Genomic DNA, 21,414 nt, shown 5'->3' on the forward strand with positions numbered 1-21,414 from the left:
CCTTCCTCACTCTCATTAGACCCTTGGCAACTCAGTATTTCCAGCATGTTTTTCCTCTTTTCCTTCTTTCGGGAAAAGAAATGAAGGTTGAAATCATTTTACTATAATGACACCCTATTATGTTTTGGAAACAATATCCAACTGAACTGCATCAAATTCGATTGTAAACTTCAGAGTTCCTGATGGAAATAAAATAATAAGCACACTTAATTGCGATGGCCGGGAATCGAACCCGGGTCAACTGCTTGGAAGGCAGCTATGCTCACCACTATACCACCATCGCTGAAAATAACCAACAATAAAATAGTTCCCAAACATCAGACCCTGACCAGACACTGCAGGCTGTTGGATTTTGTTCTTCATTTTCACTGGTTTCTGACGGATCCTTTCTCGCTCTGTTGCAGTTCCTGTTTCCGCCCAGTAGATTTCACCAACCCCCAATCAATGGAAATTCCACACCAGCCAGTAATTCTTCACCTTATATCGGAATGAAGAGACAGTCGATACCTGCAATACTTGACCAGCTGGAAATACATTTTACCACAGCTCACATCAGCCTTTGAGTAAAGTTAAATAATTCCATTAAATCATTACAGAGACCTGACTACCAACTGGGCAGGAATGGCAGCTTAATATTCAAGTCTATCAGATCTTCAGAAAGGACAGGGAAATAGGGAAAGGAGGAGGAGCAGCAATATTACTAAAGGACAATATTACAGCAGTTCAAAGATAGAATATCAGTGAGGGTGAGCGGGCAGTGTAAACACTCTGAGAGAGACCCATCACAAGTGCCCCCACTATACTCCTCCAGAAGGTATAAGAAGGGCGAGTGCGGGAGGATTTCTTCATTCTTTGTGAAAGTGTTTGTGAGATTGTGGAAATGTCTGGAAGAGGAAAAACCGGCGGTAAAGCTCGGTCCAAGGCCAAGTCTCGCTCATCCCGGGCCGGACTGCAGTTCCCTTTTACCCGTGTTCACAGGCTCCTGCGAAAGGGGAACTATGCTGAACGTGTGGGTGCCGGAGCCCCGGTCTATCTGGCTGCTGTGCATCAAGTATCTGACGGCTGAAATCCTCGAGCTGCCCGGCAACGCGGCCCTGGACAAACAAGAAGACCCGCCTCACCCCCAGACACCTGCAGCTGGCCATCCGCAACGACGAGGAGCTCAACAAGCTGCTGGGACGGGTGACCATCACTCAGGGTGTTGTCTGATATCCAGGCCGTGCTGATGCCGAAGAAAACCAGCATTGTGAGCTCCAAGAGCAAGTAAACCGGCCAAGGCTTAATCTGATAACCCAAAGGACAGGACCAACGTTATTGAAATCTTTGAAGAAGGAACAGAAAGTGTAGACAAGTTTAATGCAGTAGATGTGATATATTTGGGTTTTCCGAAGGCCTTCTATAATGTACCACATTGTAGACTCATGGCTAAGTTCGGAGCACGTGGAGTCAGGTCAGTTGGGTACAAAATTGAAAGCCGAGAATAGAGGTTAAGGGTCGCTACTCAGAGTGGCAAAACGTGGGAAGTGGAGTTCCAGGTGATGGGACCACTGTTCTTCACAATTTACATTAACGATTTGGATTCGGGAATCGGAAGTACAATTCCAAAATTTGTGGACGACACCAACTTGGGGGATTTAGTTAATACAAAGGAAGAAAGCATCAAAATGCAAGAGGGCATTAATAAACTTGCAGAATGAAGAATCAGGAGGTCACACACTGCTTGGATAATAAGAGTCTAAACGGGATAGAGGAGCAAAGGGATCTAGTGGTACAGATACACAAATTACTAAAAGTAACGACCCAGGTTAATCAGGTCATAAAAAGACAAATCAAACACTGGGATTCATTTCTAGAGGGATAGAGTTGAAAAGCAAAGAAGTCATGTTAAACTTGTATATAACCTTGTTTCGACCAGACTTGGAATACTGCGAACAGGTCTCGTCTCCATATTATAGACATCGGGGCATTGGAGAAGGTGCAAACAAGATTCACAAGGATGATACCAGAAATGAGAGGATATTCTTATCAGGAAAGGCTGAACAGACTGGGTCTCGTTTCACAAGAAAAGAGAAGGCTGAGGGTTGATCTGATCGAGGTTTTGAAGATAATGATAGGGTTTGTTCGGATAGATGTCGAGAAAATGTTTACACTTGTGGGGAGTCCAAAACTTCAGGTAATAAATATAAAATATTCACCAATAAATCAAATAGGGAATTCAGGAGAAATTGCTTTACCCAGAGAGTGGTTAGAATGTGGAACTTGCAACTACGAGGTTGTATCTGAGGCAAATAACAGAGGGACATTTAAGGGGAAGATAGATCAGCACATGAGGGAGAAAGGAATAGAAGGATATGCCGATAGGGTTAGATGAAGTAAGGAAGGAGGAGGCTCATCAGCAGCATAAACGCTGGCATAGATTAGTTGGGCAGAATGGCCTGTTTCTGTGCTGTAGGTTCAATGTAACTCGATGTAAAGGCTCTTTTCAGAGCCACCCTCTGTATCTGTGAAAGGACTGGTGACTGTCTGAAGGGAAACGCGAATATCATGCTACCAGTGTGGCTTTGAGCTGCTTTTGTTTCGTTGTGGACGAGATGAGGAATTAATGGGACTGGAGTCGGGGCAGTGACCACAGTCCGGTACTTTAAACGGTGACTTATAGATCCCAGCCCACACATCACCAGGTTTCTTGTATTTATTTGAACTACTTGCCATGCTGGGCTCGTAAAGAATCACCAGAACTGCTCGACTAACCTTTCTACATCTGTGGAATTCAGCGCTTCGCTCCGTTTCTGTTCTATTTTGTTGGATTATTTACATAACGCATCAAACTCACTGGGGAATCACTGAAATGTAACTCTGTACAGAAACAAATAACAGTGAATTGCCTGGTGCCCAGGAGATCAGGAACATGACTCGCCTTTCGTCCTGTTAACGAGTAAACCGTGTTTAGAGTCCACCGACCCGCTTTGGTTCCATATGGGGGATTAAACAGAGAAATCGGGAGGGGAGGAGACAGTCAGAGTGACAGAGCGGAGAGCGGCCTCTGATCTTCCAGCTCCACCTCCAGTTCTCTCCATCCGACAGTTTCAAACCGTTTATCGATAATAGAACCGAACCTCAGCGTTCCGCACAAACCCTGACAGACCCGGGCTTCATATTCAAGGATTCCCAAAAACCAGAAGCTTTCAAATAAGCCCCGTTACAATGAGAAATCGTTAATATTCCTGCCTAAATACAGTCCATTCAATAACAAGTCAACTCGGCTCCTCCATTTCAGTCTGTTTCCTTGTTCTATCTCCCCACACATCCCCTCCCAGACGGGTTCAGCGTTTCACAAACACCTTATTGCAGCTTATTTGGAGAATCTCATCTGTTGGGGTTTGAGTTATGACGCGGAGTTTCTCCGCCAGTGTCACCGTCTCACAGAGACTCTCGACCTGAATCTGTGAAAGGATTATGACCATGAACTGGGACTGGAGCCGAAACATCCCCAGTTACAGTGAGGCCCGGCCCGGACATCTCATTCTCTCTATTTTATATCAGACGGTATCCCACTTTCATGTCCAGCAATAGAGAGAGAGAGAGACAGTATCAGTCTTACACTTCCGATCTGTGTCCAAATCACGCTCAATAGCAGTATCCGCCTTCATATACAGCACCAGAGAGAGAGAGGGAGGCAGACACGGTGAGAGAGACAGAGAGAGCGGTGAGACACAGTGACAGACAGACGTTAACAGTATTAGTTCCAGACTGACCGGTAAAGTTGCTGTTTTATCGAGAATGATCGCGTTGGAGAGACAAAAAATGCAATCTCATCTCTCACTGATATTGTACAAGGGTCAGAAACACTATTAATCCCACACTCAGGGACAGTACAGAGAGGGACAGAAATATTGGGTCACATTTAACCCTCTAATGCCTGTTGTACTATCTGCAGTTTTACAGCTCAGGGCTGTTCGATATTACTCTCAGTGACCTACAGTTTCACTCCGGTTACATTAATCTGCGACTGTTGCTGCCTGATATTAACCCTACACGGTCCCAGCAAATACACCGACTCCCACTTTCCTCCCATGTTTCTCCAGGATTGGTTTGAGAAATCCTCTCTCAGTCACACATTATAGGGGCCATTAATGAAGAGAATCCATTGGCTGATTTCACAGCCGCACACTTTATCTCTGAAAGGCTCTTTACCATCAAAAGACCCCGAGAGAAACAGCAGGGATGGAAACATCTAGTTTAATAGTTGGAGATTGTAAAGTCAGTCTGGATTCCAGCGTTAGGCACTGATGGAATCCCATATGTTTCCCATTCTGCTGCCTGTTCCTGCACTGCCTGTGGACCCCATTCCCTCTGACCTTTCCCCCAGTCCCACTTCCTTTGCTCAGACTCGGAAAAATTCCAATTGGGGAAAGTTTCCATCGATTTTTGGATTGGGAATTGTGGGCGCCATTCCCTCAGTGAGCGGAAGAAGATGGTTTAAAACAGCCGGGAATGGAGAGATCACGGCCCCCGGGGGAAGGGAGCAAAGAGCAGCCTCGTTACAGCAGATCATCGCTTCGGGACCGTGTCCGCAGATGGGCTCAGACATCGGCATTGAGTCCGGGGGAAGGTCAGGGGGAGTCCGGGGGCTGTTTGTAAGAGGCGGAGTGGATCAGGAACTGGTCACGGAACATGGAGTGAGAGGGGGGAAGGGAGAGGTCATTCTCGGGCTGTGTGTGTACAGGGTGTGTCCAGGGGAAGGGAGAGAGAATGGGAGGAACCTGCTATTAAAATCATTGCTGCTTTCTCTCCCCAAACCAGTAGTGAATGGTCCTGGTTCAGTTCCAGCCTCACCCTGTTTATTGTTATTGGAGAGTGAAGAGTGGAAACAGAGCCGGACAGTAAGGATGTGGGGAGTTATACAAAGAGCATCTATTGCAGGCATCAGGTGAGAAGTGTGAAGGACACATTTTAAACAGCGGCTGTTTGGTTTCGGTTGAACGGTTAGTCCCATGGGAGAGGAGATTTGAAACCTGACCTGTACAAAGGTCCCTGCCCCATCGGGTAGTCCCATTCATGGATCAGTGCAGGGGTTGGGCCGTGTCTGGATGTCATTGAATTGTTGTAAAACAGCCCAACACACCTGGTATGCAGAAGCTGAGTGCTGCAGTACTGCAGTGGAGTCAGACACTGACACTGTTTGTATCACTGGATTTCATTTTGTGGATATTCAAAATGATCATTAACAGAGATATTAAACTGATCACTTCTGAATTTTCTCCCTCACATGTTCCTGAGTAACAAGAGATAATTTTCTTTCCACAGGCAAACCCTTGAACGATCCAGAATAAATGTGATGCTTCCTCCACCCGAGCAGAAGGAACAATGCAGCCAGCTCCTTCTCACACACAGTAAGTATATTATCACTCACAGAGCACAGAGACACAGACAGGTCATCAGTTCCACAGTCTCAGACAGCAGAAGTAGTCAGTCCCACAATGATCACAATTTCCAGAGACACATTTTCAACCCAACAGTCAAGCAGAGTAGGTGAGGCTGACACTGTTCCATTCCCCCCGAACTCAGTCCCGCTGACAGGTAGATACAAAAATCCCAGTCCAAAATCACACTCTCAGAGTGAAAGGCACTGTGTCAATCTCACAATAGAGCAACATTAGCTACGAATTAAATACCAGATAGAAATCACACATGGTACCCGATTCAAAGGTACAGAATGAATCCCAATAATGTACCCCGAGATTCAAATTGAATACTGGCCCAGAACTCTCACACACATGACTTTAATACATGCAATATCCATTCGAAATGTGTATCATATGATACAAATTGCACACAAGTCCAAAACTCAGGCAGAGTATCAGATTGAGAAATATTGAAAGATAGTAAACCTGAGAGACAAATTAGATACCTGTTCAGAATGAACTCGTAGAATGAGATTTAAAGATAGAGTATCAATTCTATTAGTGCAGACTGAGATACACATTACATACCAGTCCAAAAATCTCATACAATATTAGACTGAAAGATACGGTATCAATTCCATTTCTACAGACTGATCTACACATTACATACCAATTCAAAAATGTCACCTTATCAGTTTTAAAGATACATTATCATCCACAACAGTACTCACAGAGATACAGATTTAATAGTACTCCAAAAAGCACACAAATAATCTGGTTAAAACCTCCAGCATCAAATCCGAAAGTATGTCCATATTTACCAATTAAACAAGGAGTAAAACAATTTAAACATTGAGATATAAAAGCTGCAATATTGAACACCATAATTTAATCTGAGAGAATAATTACGTACAGATACAGAATGAATCTCACATTCAGAGACAGTACCAGAGACACACAGACACAGAATGACTCCAACTCTCACAGATGCAGAACGAATCCCAAACTCACATACAGTACAAGAGACTGACAGACACACAGTTAATCCCACACTCACACACAGTGCCAGAGACTGACAGGTACAGTATGAATCCCACACTAACATGCAGTATGAGTAACTGCATATTTAGGATGAATTCAACTCCCACATACAGTACTGGAGACTGTATATACAGAATGAATCCCACAATCACATGCAGTATGAGTAACTGCATATATAGGATGAATTCAACTCCCACATACAGTACTTGAGACTGTATATACAGAATGAGTCCCACAGTCACATGGAGTACCAGAGACTGACAGATACCGAAAGAATCCCACACTAACACACAGTTTTATATAAAGAATTAATCACAAACTCTCACACACACTGCTGACAAGATACAGAATCAATTCCAAACTCACACACAGTATCAGAGAGTGACAAGATACAGAATGAATCCCACATTCACACACAGTACCAGAGACTGACAGATACAGAATAAATCCCACACTCACACACAGTACCAGAGACTGACAGATACAGAATGAATCCCACACTCACACACAGTACCAGAGACTGACAGATACAGAATGAATCCCACACTCACACACAGTACCAGAGACTGACAGATACAGAATGAATCCCACACTCACACACAGTACCAGAGACTGACAAATACAGAATGAATCCCACACTCACACACAGTACCAGAGACTGACAGATACAGAATGAATCCCACACTCACACACAGTACCAGAGACTGATAGATACAGAATGAATCCCACACTCACACACAGTACCAGAGACTGACAGATACAGAATGAACCCCACACTCACACACAGTACCAGAGACTGACAGATACAGAATGACTCCCACACTCACACACAGTACCAGAGACTGACAGATACAGAATGAATCCCACATTCACACACAGTACCAGAGACTGACAGATACAGAATGAATCCCACACTCACACACAGTACCAGAGACTGACAGATACAGAATGAATCCCACACTCACACACAGTACCAGAGACTGACAGATACAGAATGAATCCCACACTCACACACAGTACCAGAGACTGACAGATACAGAATGAATCCCACACTCACACACAGTACCAGAGACTGACAGATACAGAATGAATCCCACACTCACACACAGCACCAGAGACAGACAGATACAGAATGAATCCCACACTCACACAGTACCAGAGACTGACAGATACAGAATAAATCCCACACTCACACACAGTGCCAGAGACTGACAGATACAGAATGAATCCCACACTCACACACAGTACCAGAGACTGACAGATACAGAATGAATCCCACACTCACACACAGCACCAGAGACAGACAGATACAGAATGAATCCCACACTCACACAGTACCAGAGACTGACAGATACAGAATAAATCCCACACTCACACACAGTGCCAGAGACTGTCGCAGCATGAAATGGTCCTTATCAAAGTCACAAATGATGCCCTATGGGACTACCACCATGATAAACTCTCCCTCCTCATCCTTCTCAAATACAATATCTCACCGTGCTGTTATGCTGTTAGACGAGTTTCCTCTCTCTGCTCTTATTTGGAATGTGTTGCTTTTCTGTCTGACAACACTTGGTATCATCGTATTATGTTCGTCCACAAGAGGAGATCATTCGGCCCGTCGTGCCTGTGCTGGGTCAAACACACGTATTCGTTCAAAATTCATTCAGAGATAGATTGAGTGCTTTGTTATCAGAAAATTGCCTGAACCCCCACAGTCTACAGTTTTCCTCCTCGCTATCAACGACACGGTCAATTTTTGTGTCACCGGCAAATTTCTTAATCATGCCTCCGACGTTTAAGTCCAAATTGTTAATGTATACCACAAAAAGCATAGGACCAAGTACGGAGCCCTGCAGCACCCAACTGGAAACAGTCTTCCAGCCACAAAAAACACCCGTCGACCATTACCCTTTGCTTCCTGCCACTGAGCCAATTTTGGCTCCAATAAGCCACATTCCCTTGGATCCTATGGGCCTTTACTTTTTTGACCAATCTGCCATGTGGGAATTTTTCAAAAGCCTTGCGAAAATCCATGTCGACTGCATCAATTGCGCTACCCTCATCGATCCTCCTTGTCACCTCCTCGAAAAATTCAATCAGGTTAGTCAGACACGACCTCCACTTAAAAAATCCATGCTGACTGCCCTTGATTCGTCCGTGCCTTTCGGAGTGACAGTTGATCCTGTCACTCAGAATTGATTCCAATAATTTGAAATGGAGTCTTTCTCCTGCTTGCTGCAATAATAGATAAGGCGGTGATGTACCATCAGGCCCGGCTAGCTCAGTCGGTAGAGCATGAGACTCTTAATCTCAGGGTCGTGAGTTCGAGCCCCACGTTGGGCGAGTATCATTTAAAACTTTTATGTTGCGTTCACTGGCCAACGGTGCAGAATTGATGCATAATGAAACGTTAAATTTGTAGTCAGGATGGCCGAGCGGTCTAAGGCGCTGCGTTCAGGTCGCAATCTCTTCCGGTAGGCATGGGTTCGAATCCCTCTTCTGACATTGCTTATTTTTACGAAGACGTGAAAATATTTTATTTGTGGATTGGGCTGCAGCTGATTTTTAGACCAAGTTGATTTGCTCCTCCCACAAAAGCAACTGGCTTTGTCATGGAAATGTGACTTGAGAAGTTTCAAACGGTGATATGTTTGACATATTAATGACCTGGACAAAGAAATAGAACAGCAGTGGGAAACATTTAAAACGGTGATCAATAGAGTCCAGGAGAAATATATCCCACTAAAAAGCAAGAACAATCTAGCCAGAAATGACACACCAAGGATGAATAAAGAAACAAGGGCAAAATTTAAACTGAAGAAAAGGGCACACACTAGCCAATAAAGGAGAGAGGGGAATGTGATAAGACTGGGAAAGAAGTCTGAAGATCTATTGGAAAGGCAAAAAAGGAATATCAAAAAAAGCAAAGTATTCGAGACACATCAACAGCCAAAGAAAATTTAGGATAGGAATATTTGCACGAAGTGATTTTTAGGTAGTCGCCTTTAAATGTTTCAAAGGCGACTGCGAATTTATGATCGTCTGGCCATTTCACCAGCCGTGTTGAAAACAAAACATGTCTCTTAAGGGGAGTCTATAACGAGGGGGCATAGATTTAAGGTGAGAGGGGAGAGATACAAAAGGGTCCAGAGGGGCAATTTTTTCACTCAAAGGGTGGTGAGTGTCTGGAACGAGCTGCCAGAGGCAGTAGTAGAGGCGGGTACAATTTTGTCTTTTAAAAAGCATTTGGACAGTTACATGGGTAAGATGGGTATAGAGGGATATGGGCCAAGTGCAGGCAATTGGGACTAGCTTAGTGGTATAAACTGGGCGACATGGACATGTTGGGCCGAAGGGCCTGTTTCCATGTTGTAACTTCTATGATTCTATGATTCTATGATTCTATGATAATAGGGCCACTAAGGGAGACACACGACAAACTCACAGGCAATGACAGCGAAATGGCAGAAATATTAAGTAATCACTTTGCTTCAGTATTTACCAGGGAGACTGGTATTGTGGGCATGACAGTAGAAGAAGAGATCAAAAAGATATGTAAAGACATTTAAGATCGAAAGGGGGGAGATAATTGATAAACTAATCAATCTTAGAGAGGAAATTTCCTGTTAGGTGCCTAACCAGAGTTTCAAACCGCTCAGCCACGCTAATTTCCGTATTACTGTTCAGGAGCTTATTTCACAGGGACACGATTACTGCGCTCCATTTAGGGAGGCTCAGTGAAAGGCGGAAATTGATCTATTAATAGAATCATAGAATAAGATAGCGCCATTCAGCCCATCGTGCCAGTGCCAGCTCTCTGAAAGAGCTGTCCAGTTCGTCCCACTCGCCTGCTGTTTCCCCATAACCCTGAAAAAGTTTGATCCAAGCGTTTATCCAATTCCCTTTTGAAAACTGTGAGTTGAGAAAAACAATATTGAAAGGGGTGCTGGGGCCTCTGCAGCGTCGATGTAGAGTGTGTGATGATTGAAGTTATCAAGATGGTTGCTTTACACATGGTATGTTGTGCAATCATCCTGAAATATCTTCAATATCCAATACAAATTGAATTGCAAACCTGACGGACAAACACTGGAAAACAAGTCACGAGTGAACGCAAATCATCTCGGACCCGTTTTTAGCCTCACGGCACTTCAAATAAAGTGAAATAACTTTGCATTGAAAAGATTTGGAACTTGCATCTGTGCCTTTATCTGTTCCATTTCTTAAAGTTGCTGGCGTCTGATGATGGACACGCCTCTGCTCCCTCGATTGAACAAGAAAGGAGATGTTTGACGTTGACGGGACCTGTTGGTTATGAGTTCATCCTTTACATTGAGTGGGTTCGCGTCCTTGAAACGGCGTCAACTTTAGCCCAGCGGTGAACTTCGCAACAAACAAGTTCATCACCGTCTCACCGCGGGCACTGACTGACACGTTTATCGTTATTTCTTTCAGACCGAAATAAATAGGAACCGTGATTTTAAATTTGCACGAAGTGATTTTTAGGTAGTCGCCTTTAAATGTTTCAAAGGCGACTCCGAATTTATGATAGTCCGCCATTTCACCAGCCGTGTTGAAAACAAAACATGTCTCTAACTTTCGCGTCTTTTTTCGAAAGGCAAAAAACATATTTCCCATGACCTCTGAAGGATGGACAAGTACATTTCAGAAAGCTGAATCAAGTTCACCAGCCTTTTAATCCGGAGTCAGACCTTTGCGCCACGCACTCTGAAGACAGGCTCCTGGATGTTATTATATTTTTTGAATGTTTCTCAAACACCGTTTCATATATTGGTTGAATGGATGAGGCTTATCAAATCTCCGCCAGATCCCACCGGTCATGAGACAGCATTGGAAGCAGCCTTCACCCCCAATATCACGCTGGCATTCATCGCCTGCTCTCAGCGGACTGCATGAACAGGGCTTGGAGATATGGACTTTGTTCACATTTAATCACCAATGTGAATCGTTAAATATTTAATCATTTTTAATGGGGACAACGTTTCAAAATATTTCCGCCCGGTTTCGAACCGGGGACTTTTCGCGTGTTAGGCGAACGTGATAACCACTACACTACGGAAACCTGACACCTCCAACCTCGTGATAGGGATATAACCCCTCAGCCAAACTAATTTCCGTATTTCTGTCCAGGAGCTCATTTCACAGGGATACATTTACTGCGCTGTATTTCGGAAGGCTGCAGAGAAGGATCGGTGACGATGGTCAGTCAGGGAATCCCAGAGCATCGCGCCGACACAAACATTTCACTGTTTTTTTTTCATGTGCCTGATATCCGACCGCAGTGTAAATTATGGCGAATCAGGCAAGCTCAGATGACATTGTTCACAGAGTGTTTTCTTGCAGCCAAATCACACATTAGAAAACTTGAAATGAGATGAAGAGATCGGAGCCATTTAAAGTGCTCCCAGTTACTGCTGATCAGGAATTGAAACATGGCATCGGCTTCAGTGCTATCAGAATGAGGCAATGAATCCAAAAGTGGGACGAAAAAGGTACAATTTTCGTCCCTGGGTGGGCTCGAACCACCAACCTTTCGGTTAACAGCAGAACGCGCTAACCAATTGCGCCACAGAGACCGTCTGGTCCTTTTTCTTGCAAGATACACTAAAGCAGCGTGTCACCGAGCCAAAGTTACATGTTGCAGCCACAGAAATGCAATTGTCCACTATCAGTGTTACTTTTCCAGAAATAAAGGATGGGACATTGTTTGTGGAAACATGGAAACGGTCTGGTCTCGCTCACAGCGTCGATATCACCGACAACCAGCTCTCCTGCAACCGGCGTGCCCACCGGTGCTTTGTCTGTTCGTTAGTTGCACTGTGGGAGATCCTTCGCCACACTGACTGCAGCGGTTTAAAAAGCCGGCTCACCACCACCTTCTCAAGGGCTTTTTGGGATGGGCAATAAATGCCGGCCTCGCCAGCGACGCCCACATCCCATGAACGAATAAAAAGAAAATATTCTGAGCGTCCTGATGCTGATGTCAGGTTTTGATCCCTGATCTGCAGTAACTGGGAGCTGAAATATTAATTGTACCGAATGCAAACACTCCCTGATATATTTAACACTCTTACATGCCTTCCCTGCTGGCCTCGTCGTTCGGCTTCGGTGTTTTCATCACGGCGGCCTGGGTTGGGAATATGCTGTTACAAAACAGAATTGCCAATTTTGTCGAATCACAGCAAACTTACGGCACAAAAGCAAGCCATTCGGCCCATCCTGTCCGCACCGGCCGGAAATGAGCTACCCAGCCGAATGCCACTTTCCAGCACTCGGTCTTTAACCTTGCAGGTTACGCCACTTCAAGTGCATATCCAAGTATTTTTTGAAATGTCACGAGGGATTCTGCCTCGACCACCCAGTCAGGCAGTGAGTTCCAGACCCCTACCACCCTCTGGGTGAAAAAAATTCTCCTCAGCTCCCCTTAAATCCTTCCACCAATCATTTAAAATCTATGCCTCCAAGTTATTAACCTCCCTGCTAAGGTAAATAGGTCCTTCGCCTCCACTCTGTCTGGGCCCTTCATAATTTTGTACACCTCAATTAAATCACCACTCAGCCTCCTCTGTTCCAAAGAAAACAACCCCTGACTATCCAATCTTTCCTCACAGCCAAAATTCTCCAGCCATGGCAACCTCCTCGTAAATCTCCTCTGTACCCTCTCTAGTGCAATCGCAGCTTTTTTGACCAGTCTGTCATTTGGGACCTTGTAAAAGCCTTGCTAAAATCCATGTAGACGACATCAAAGTACTCCAGGTGTGTTCTCACCAAAGCCCAATTTAATTGCAGCAAGACTTCCTTACTCTTATACTCCAACCTCCTTTCAAAAAGGGCAACATACCATTTTTCTTCCTAATTGATTGCTGTTCCTGCATGTTAACTTTCTGTGATTTGTTTACAAGTTCACCAAACTCCCTCTGAATACCGACATTTATTGGACTCTCACCTTTTAAAAAATATTCTGCTTTTCTATTCTTCCTACCAAAGTGGACAATTTCACATTTTCCCACTTTATCCTCCAACTGCCACCTTCTTACCCAATCACTTAACCTGTCCACCTCCCTTTGCGTCCTCCTCACGGCTTACTTTCCAACCGACCTTTGTATCATCAGCAAACTTAGATACATTGCACTCGGTCCCCTCATCTCAGTCATTAATATAGATTGTAAACAGCAATTGCAACTTAAATTGTCCGCCCAGGATCGAAAGCAGGGCCGTTCGCGTGTAAAGCGAACTGGTAACCGCTGCTGACTTATACTGGGCAGAGGGGAACTGACCAGTCACCTCTCTCTGCTCTGATTGGGACATTTTTCTTCTCTTTAAACAACATCTCTCCTGTCCCACACTAAAATCATGGACCAGAATCATAGACTATTACAGCACAGAAGGAGGCCATTCGGCCGTGTTGCCGTGCCTACTCTTTGAAAGAGCTGTCCAATTTAGTCCAAAAAACCCAGCCTTTTCCCCGTAACCTTGCAAATCAGTTCTCTTCAAGTACCTGTCCAATTGCCTTTTGAAAGTTCCTATGAAAGCTGCTTCCACCACCCTTTCAGGGAGTGGCTACCAGATCGGAACAACCCTCTGTGTGAAAAAAAAAATCTCCTCATTTCCCCTCTAGTCCTAAAAGCTCACAATCCTTCTCCACGGATGCCTTTTTACTAACATTTCATTCATCAAAACCAAACAAGATACTCTGGAAAATGTCTTCATTTTCAAGTAATTAATGTTCCGAAGGAGCTCCTTAATTTCCCTCCCCTTTATGAATCAGATCATTCTCATCCGGATCTTTTTCCACATGAACCGGCCTCCCCTCCCAGGGGCTGAGTTCAGAATCTTCGAAGGATACAGCTCAGAAGCAGGCCATTCGGGCCATCGCGCCCGTGCCTTATCCAACAAACCATGTACCAGATTCTCCTGAATTCCAGGGTGTGGAACGAAAGCGAACAACAAAAGCCCTGACATTCGACCGTGGAGGTACAGGCAATTCTGTGACAAACCGGTTTGTCTTTTTCCCGGTTTTTCCCTGTCTATCTGACTGCGTTTATCTCTGTGTGTGTGGAGCTGCAGGCTGATTTTGAATTCATAAGTGTGTTTGTGTATGTTTCGTGCAATAAATAAATGAGTGAATCAGACGCTTCTCTCCCTGACACTGGGGAACTAGTGAGGCAGAATTCAGAGCAGGGTTCTGTTTATTGTGAAAAAGGGAATGCAATATGAATTCCGGAATTATTCAGAATTCTACCAGCGCTAAAACCAAATGCGACCCCCGCCGTGATTTAAATACGCAGCTTTCTGATTTAGATTCAGACGCGCTAACGTTGCGCTACGAGGTCTGATGGTAGCGATCGGGTTATTTACCTTTATGAAAGTTTCTCATGCACCATTTCATTTATTTCAGATTTCCAAATCCCGCCCACTCCCACCGGGTGTCAGGCAGCCTCAGAAGCAGCCTTCACCTGTCCGCGGCAGCATGACTGCAGCAAATCCAATGGCACACACCCGGCACCCAGAATCATCACATCACAGGAAAGGAACTGCTCAAAATACATAACAGGACGGGCAGCATCTGAAAAAACGCTGAGACTTTCGGTGTTTGGACTTTGTTCAGGACTGCTAACAGGACGGTGTGAAAATTTAAACTATGGATGTGTATAAATGGATGTCATGCTTCTTTATAAATTGAGTGTTTAAGTTATGTGTGCCATTTATAAATTTATTTTGATTATTTTTACAATATGATATATCTTGTTATAAATATATATGATTGCACCTGTGACACTTATAAATACATTTGGGTGTAACTGCTTGGTGGTTATCATTATATCTCTGTGTATCTGTGTTATGTATTTGTGTGTAATGAAAAGTAAGACATAGAGAAATAAATATCCAGAAAATACATTTACAATATATACCCCACAAAAAAGGAATAACTAAAAGATATATCTAAATAGATTTGTAAGCAGCAGTCATGAAATGCATTTACATCTTACAAATCAGAAATATATTTTCAATCTAACACGGCTGCAGCCCAATATATTTATAACCATCTGTTGACAATGTATAAGTCGGGTTTATGGTTATCGAGTGGTTAGAATTCGGCGCTTTCAGCACTATGGCCCGGGTTTGATTCCCGGTCAGCGCATTTGTTTTTACAAAACAGTTCACTTAATTACGCAAAATTATACAAGTCTCTTAGATGATTCTTTCAATTACCATTAATAAACCCACAACTTTCTGGTTCACACTGAACGAAATGCTAACAAGTTTGCCGAGTAAATGTCGAAACGACGCGAACTTCTCTGACTTTCATCCCTTCTCATTTTACGCACTTTATTTTTGGAGTCTGCTTCAAAGTGTTCAGTGGTGATGAGACGAGGAATCTGATGCAGCCGTTGTTGAATGTGAAAGGATTGCAGCCCAATTTACACGAGAGAAAGCTCGTGCCTGGAGGTTTGTGAGGAGCAAGTTCCAGCAAATTGTTTCTGTCCCGGGATTAAACCGGGAGTTTTTCGCGTGTGACGCCAACATGATAACCATTACACCACGAAAACAACTATTTAGTCCAGCCCAGGTCAGATGGAAGTGTTAAGGGAGAAAGTGAACTGCTGACTCCCACTTCTGGGGGATGTCCCAAAGCGCTTCATAGAGGTGTAATCAAAAACATGGAATCATGGAATCGCAGGAGTCCATTCGGCCCATCGTGCGTTGGCCAGCTCTTTAAAATAAATGGTGCAATTTTAAAGGGGGTGCAGGAACAGAGAGACCTGAGGGTATACGTACACAAATCTTTGAAGGTGGCAGGACAAGTTGAAGAGATTGTAAACGAAAACGTATTCGGAATCGTTGACTTTATTAATAGAGGCATAGAGTACAAAAGCAAGGAACTTATGCTGAACCTTTATAAATCACTGGTTAGACCCCAGCTGGCCATCACACAATTCTGCCCACCACACTTTAGGAAGGATGTCAAGGCCTTGGAGAGGGTGCAGAGGTGATTTACTAGAATGGTTCCAGGGATGAGGGATTGCAGTGAGGTGGAGAGACTGGAGAAGCTGGGGTTGTTCTCCTTAGAGCAGAGACGGTTAAGGGGAGATTTAACAGGGGTCTTCAAAATCATGAACGGTTTTGATAGAATAAATAAGGAGAAACTATTTCCAGTGCCAGAAAGAATGGTAACCAGAGGACACAGATTTAAGGTAATTGGCAACAGAGGTGAGATGAGGAGAATGTTATTACGCAGCGAATTGTCATGATCTGGAATGCACTGCCTGAAAGGTTGGTGGAAACAGATTCAATAATAACATTCAAAGGGGAACTGGATAAATACTTGAAGGGGAAAATTTTGCAGGGCTATGGGGAAAGGGAAGGGGAGCGGGTCTAATTGGATAGCTCTTTCAAAGAGTTGGCGCAGGCACGATGGACTGAATGGCCTCCTTCTGTGATATTTCCATGCTGTGATTCTATGTTATGGAGGATTGTCTGATGCAGTGGATATTCGGGGCAGAGGACCAAGTGGGGATTGAGCTCGACGGCAAGTGTATACAGTTCGTTCAAAGGACTGAAGCCGACGGTTTCATTCCTCCCGTCGTTTAGCAGCAGGAAATTACTCGGCCATGCAGGCGACTTTTTTTGTCTTCATTCATGGGATGTGGGTGTCAATGGCAAGGTCAGCATTGATTGACCATCCCTAATTGCTCTTGAGAAGGTGCTGGTGAGTCGCCTTCGTGAACTGCACCTTTCATTGACTGTGTCATTGACATTTTCTGGATAGAGAGAAACTATTTCCGCTGGTTGGGGATTCTAGGACTTGGGGGCACAGTCCAAAAATTAGAGCTACATCTTTCAGGAGTGAGATTTGAAAACATTTCCACACACAAAGGATGGAACAAGTTTGGAACTCTCTTTCCCTAACGGCAATTGATGTTTGCTTAATTGCAAATTTTAAATCTGAGATCGATAGCTTTTTGCCAAAAGAACGTATGAAGGGATAAGGGCCAAAGGCAGGTATATGGAGTTCGATCACAGTTCAGCCATGATCTTATCAAATGGCGGAGCGGACTCCAGGGGCTGAATGGCCTACTCTAATTCCGATGGTACATTTCCCCAAGTGTCTGCTCTCTCCATAGTTGCGACCTTGTGTTTAAAGCATATTTTCGTTTAAAGGTTGGTTTAGGGATGAGCCGGTGGGCGTCAAAACGTGCCGTGGATCGAGACCGGGTTGGTTATTGCGGGAAGAGCAAATCAACTGGGCCGAAAAATCAACTGCAGCTCAAGCAAGAAATAAAATAGGAGTTAAAGTAACCAATGTCGGAAGTGGGAAGGAGACTGCGACCTGAAAGCAGTGCCTTAGACCGCTCGGCCATCCTGACGGATAAATAGCACTTTGCCTCGCCACCCTTTCCACATTGAGACCCCCCCGGAGAAAGGTTCATTCACTCGAGTGCTTGGTGATATAAATGATGCTGGAAAGGCTCGGTGAGCGGGATGCCACCTCCCCGGGTTTTCCTGAGCCTATTGTACTTTATTCCTATTTAATGACGGGAATATTCGCAATCAGTAGCCAAAAAGGATTAAAAGCTGAATCACAGAGAAATGGAAATCCTCGTTTAATCTGATAATGCTGTAAGTAAAACTCGCTGGTGGTCCAGTGGTTAAGATTCGCCGCTTTTACCACTGCGGCCGGGGTGCGATTTCCAGCCAGAAGAGCAACTTTTGAACACTTGTTATATTAATCGCATGGAAGAAAAAAAAAACAATATTTTTGTTATTCACCATTAATTAACCGATAACGTTATTTTGCAGAATGAAAGGCCACTGAGGGATGTTGGAAAAGTTTAATAATGTCTTTTGTGCGATGAACTTTTTATTCCTTCTCATTTTACACACTGTATTTTGAAGGGCTCCGTTTAAAATGTTCAGTGCTCGTGAGACCACGAATTTGTGTCGAACTTAACAAAACAGGCTCTTTCACAGAGGACAGAAAAATCTGCCCCAAAATAATGTTCCCGCCCGGGATTGAACCGGGAACCTTTCGCGTGTGAGGCGAACGTGATAACCACTACACTACGGAAACCTCTGATCTGGTTACCAGCCAGAAGTTAGAATGACTGTATTGATTCTCATTCATAACTATTCACTTGATCGAAGTTGCACAAGTCACAAAAGAAAAATGTTCATTTCAAAGTTATTAAACTCCCAAATGTGGCCTGTCTTGTTTGGACAGGGGTTGACCCAGACGTCACAGCCTCAACAAAGCATTTTCTCAACATTTCCATTGGGAACAGGAGGAGGCCATTCAGCCCATTGAACCTGTTCCGCCCTTCAATTAGATCAGAGATGATCTGAACCTCAAATCAATTTATCCGCCTTTGCTCGCTATCCCTCGATACCCTTACCCAACAAAAATCTATCGATCTCAGTCTTGAAAGCTTCAATTGACCCCCAGCATTCACAGCCTTTTGGGGGACAGAGTTCCAGACTTCTACTGCCCTTTGTGTAAAAAAGTGCTTCCTGATTTCGAACCTGAATAGCATGGTTCTAATTTTAAGATTATGTCCCCCTCGTTCTTGATTCCCCAGAGGAAATTGATTCTCTCTCTCTATTCTATCGAATAATTTGAACATGTTAAACACCTCGCTCAGACCGCCCCTCAATCTTCGATACTCGAGGGAAGACGAGCCCAATCTATGCAGCCTGTCCTCATAATTCAACCTTTTTAGCCCCGGTAACATTCTGGTGAATCTGCTCTGCAACCCCTCCAAGGCCAATCTATCCTTCCTGAGGTGCAGTGTCCAAAACTGAACGCAGTTACTCCAGACGCAGTCCAACCAGAGCTTTATATAACTGGAACATAACTTCCACTTCTTGATATTCCAGCCCCCTGAGATAAAGGCTAACGGTCCGTTAGCCTTTTAAATTATTTTTGGACCCGTCCGTTAGCTTTTACTGATTTATGTAAATGAACCTTTAATTCTCTCTGCTTCTCCACAGTTCCGAGCTCCTTACCATTTGGTAAATACCCTGACCATCGGTCCAAATTGGATTACCCCACATTGAACTCCATCTGCCATAGTTTCTCCCACTCACTTAATCTATCAATGTCCCTTTGCAACTTTTCACTCGCATCCACACTACTTACTGTACCACCCAACTTAGTGTCATCAGCAAACTTGGATATACGACTCTCTGTTCCTTCATCTAAGTCATTGATAAATATGGTGACAAGCTGAGACCCCAGTTACAGATCCCTGGGGGACACCACTAGTCGCATCCTGCCAATTGGAGTATGTACCCATTATCCCTACTCTCTGTCTCCCATCTCCGAACCAATTCTCTACCCATGTCAATACATTGCCTCAAGATCCATGTGTTTTCATTTTTGCCAATAGTCTCATGTGTGGAACCTTATCAAATGCCTGCCGGAATTCCATATAAATAATATCATAGGAACATGGGGACAGGAGTAGGCCATTCAGCCCCTCGTTCCTGCTCCGCCGTTTGAGAAGATCATGGGTGATCTGTGATCTAACTCCATATACCCGCCTTTGGCCCATATCCCTTAATACCTTTCATTGCCAAAAAGCTATCTATCTCAGATCTAAATTTAGCAACTGAGCTAGTATCAATTGCCGTTTGTAGAAGAGAGTTTCAAACTTCTACGACCCTTTGTGTGTAGAAATGTTTTCTAATCTTGCTCCTGAAAGGTCCGGCTCTAATTTTTAGACAAAATGGCTGTCAGTACGGCGGCCATCTTGGACAAAATGGCGGCAAGTCCTTCACGGCTGCTGCACAGGGAAAGCAGGAGGCCATACAGCCCATCAAGCCCGTTTCATCGTTACTGAAGGCCGATCATCCCCTCAAGCCTGTTACATAGAATCAAGAAGAGGCCATTCAGCCCATCGAGCCTGTTATACAGGAACTGAAGGCCATTCAGCCCTTCGAGCCTGTTATACAAGAACTAGACACCAATCAACCGTTCAACCCTGTCAGGTAGCAAAAGGAGGAGGCCATTCAGCCCCTGGAGCACCTTGCACCAGATCTGGTGGCCAATCAGCCCCTCAATCCTGTTACATAGGAACAGGAGGAGGCCACTCTGCCCCTCGAGCGTGTTAACGGGAACTGAAGGCCATCCAGCCCCTCGAGCCCATTACAACGGAACTGGAGGCCAGACAGACCCTCAAGCCTATGACATAGGAACAGGAGGAGGCTATTCAGCCCTTCGAGCCTGTTATACAGGAACTAGACGCCAACCAACCATTCAGGCCTGTCAGATATCAACAGGAGGAGGCCATTCAGCCCCGAGCCCATTACACCAGACCTGGAGGCCAATCAGCCCCTCAAGCCTGTTGCATAGGAACAGCAGCAGGCCATTCAGCCCCTCGAGCATGTTATACGGGAACTGAAGGCCATTCAGCACCTCGAGCCTATTACACTGGAATAGGACTCGGCCATTAAGCCCCTCGAGCTTGTTGCACTGGAACAGAAGGAGGCCATTCAGTCCTTCGATACTGTTATACAGGATCTGGAAGCCTTTCAGCCCCTCACGCATGTTACATAGGAACAAGATGAGTCCATTCAGCCCCTCGAGCATGTTACATAGGAACAAGAGGAGTCCATTCAGCCACACGAGCCTGTTACACAGGAACAGGAGTGGACAATTCAGCTCCTCAACCTGTTCTGCCATTCAATTAGATCATGGCTGATCTGTATCTTAACTCCAACTACCCGCCTTGGTTCCTTGATCCTCAATAACCTTGCGGAACAAAAGTCTATCAATCTCCGTTTTGAAATTTCGGATTGACCCCAGCCTCAACAGACTTTTGTGGGAGAGAATTCCAGATTTCCACTACCCTTTTGTGAAGAAGAACTTCCTACCATCACCCCTGGGCGGCCGAGCTCTAATTTTAAGGTTATGCCCCTTTGTTCTGGACTCCCCCAACAGAGG

At 44.6% G+C, this 21,414-nt stretch overlaps 5 non-coding genes across 5 annotated transcripts; 1 reads left to right on the forward strand and 4 right to left on the reverse strand.

The window, feature by feature from the left end:
• Positions 1-211: 211 nt before the first annotated feature.
• trnag-ucc (transfer RNA glycine (anticodon UCC)) lies at positions 212-283 on the reverse strand. Its single transcript has one exon. It is a non-coding gene; the product is annotated as a tRNA-Gly (tRNA).
• Positions 284-8,719: 8,436 nt separating this feature from the next.
• On the forward strand, positions 8,720-8,792 carry trnak-cuu (transfer RNA lysine (anticodon CUU)). The gene has a single exon. It is a non-coding gene; the product is annotated as a tRNA-Lys (tRNA).
• Positions 8,793-11,459: 2,667 nt separating this feature from the next.
• trnav-aac (transfer RNA valine (anticodon AAC)) lies at positions 11,460-11,532 on the reverse strand. Its single transcript has one exon. It is a non-coding gene; the product is annotated as a tRNA-Val (tRNA).
• Positions 11,533-11,972: 440 nt separating this feature from the next.
• On the reverse strand, positions 11,973-12,046 carry trnan-guu (transfer RNA asparagine (anticodon GUU)). The gene has a single exon. It is a non-coding gene; the product is annotated as a tRNA-Asn (tRNA).
• Positions 12,047-18,470: 6,424 nt separating this feature from the next.
• Positions 18,471-18,543, reverse strand: trnav-cac (transfer RNA valine (anticodon CAC)). Its single transcript has one exon. It is a non-coding gene; the product is annotated as a tRNA-Val (tRNA).
• Between the last annotated feature and the right edge of the window lie 2,871 nt (positions 18,544-21,414).

Source organism: Heptranchias perlo, unplaced genomic scaffold (assembly GCF_035084215.1).
Source record: "Heptranchias perlo isolate sHepPer1 unplaced genomic scaffold, sHepPer1.hap1 HAP1_SCAFFOLD_52, whole genome shotgun sequence".
Taxonomy (NCBI): domain Eukaryota; kingdom Metazoa; phylum Chordata; class Chondrichthyes; order Hexanchiformes; family Hexanchidae; genus Heptranchias; species Heptranchias perlo.